General features: G+C 45.1%; 1 pseudogene across 1 annotated transcript in view; it reads right to left on the minus strand.

Moving 5' to 3' along the window:
- The window catches only part of LOC311373509 (RNA polymerase II elongation factor ELL pseudogene), a 2,133-nt pseudogene extending 856 nt beyond the window's left edge, over positions 1 to 1,277 (minus strand). The window contains exon 1 of the transcript in view: positions 1,150 to 1,277. The product of the transcript in view is annotated as an RNA polymerase II elongation factor ELL pseudogene (transcript). The remainder of the gene's footprint in view (positions 1 to 1,149) is intronic.
- Between the last annotated feature and the right edge of the window lie 269 nt (positions 1,278 to 1,546).

Below are 1,546 nucleotides of genomic sequence, written 5' to 3' on the forward strand. Positions count from 1 at the left end.
ATATTAGTAGTAGTAATAGTAGTAGTAGTAGAAGTAGTAGTAGTAGTAGTAGTAACCACATAGCTAGCAACAGCAATCTATAATATATTTGTGTTCAGTGGAGAGAATAAAAAGATCCCAGTTCACACAGGTGTCTAAGTTATGCTCTCCCAGGAAAATCTCCTTAAAAAACGTTTTAGTTGGAAGACGTTTGATTTGTGCAGAGCACCACATTTTCTCAACGTCCGACAGCAAATTTCTCACGTTCTCCTTCCGAAAGCGAACATTTCAGGGAAAACCCCAAGCATTCCCCAATTCTAGACCTTGTCCTTTAATTGAGGTGAAGCAATCGGGGAAGGAGCACAGAAGTCCAGAAACCTCTGTCTGCGTTTTCCCAGGGGGCCACAGGGCAGGACAAGCGAAACCCAGTGTTTTGTTACTCTGTCTCTCAGTGCTCCCACGTCCAGAGCCCAGACCACAGCGAGACGTCGGGTTTTGCCCACATGCCAGGCCACTACAGAACTATGGAGCCACTGACCCATAGAGGAGACCACGCCTGTCATTATGGGGTCAGATCTGACCAGGTCAAGACCTATGTATTGTGACCCAAGAATACCCCAAATCACCATTTCACAACTGAGTGATTCTTGGTGTTTTCTTGGTCCCCCAAAGAAAATATATATTGCCAATCGAAGCCATGACTAGAAAGTTAAATGTCGTAAGATATATTTCAGTGACAAAAATGTAACCATGAAGATGAAAAATTGTTTTAATGTGTTTTGGGTTGTTTGATAATCCTGTCAAGGGAAGGTTCACCATTCTGGGGTGAATGTGTATTATGCATTCATAGCTCAAGTTCCCCTAGCTGAAGTTCACTGATCAAGTGTCTACACCTGCCTGCACAAACACACATTCTTACAACATATATTCTACTAGTTTCATATGAATCCCAAAACCAATACAGTGCATTTAACAAAAAAGTGTGTTCATCTTACGGCGCAGTCCTTTATTCTGACATAACTACTCTGAACTCTGTCCAGCAGTGTTCCCCCGCTGGGGACTTAATATTTGTGGTGACTCCAATTGTGATTGTTCTCCCTCTCACTTGCGAGAACTGTTTGTGTACCAGCAGCTGCTAAATGACGTTAGCTGTGGATGTGACTGCAGTACCTGGACACATATTGGTGGATGCAGTCGAAGCTGGCCTGCGGCTGGTCCTTGCTGTCGCTGGACAGGTAGAAGGAGAAGAGACGCAGGGTCTCGGGGGCCTCAGCAGCAGGGGCTGGGATCTTGATGAACTAAAGGAGAGAGAAGCACAGAGAGCACGGATATGTTAGAGTCCCATTCTGCCCATTGATACATGTCATGCGTTGGGCACTTTGATCCAAAGCCTATCGCGATAAAGGGAGGGCCTACGTTTCTTAGCATGGGTGGCCCCACTGAGAATCAAACCCTTCACTTTGGCAGGAGAATACCCTGGTGGACCAGTTGAGCTACACAGGACAAACACACACACATGCATATCCTCACACATGGTCATCATTTAATCGTTTATCGTCTTTATATG

The sequence above is a fragment of the Micromesistius poutassou genome, assembly GCF_964030765.1.
Source record: "Micromesistius poutassou genome assembly, contig: SCAFFOLD_6981, whole genome shotgun sequence".
NCBI classification, from domain to species: Eukaryota; Metazoa; Chordata; class Actinopteri; order Gadiformes; family Gadidae; genus Micromesistius; species Micromesistius poutassou.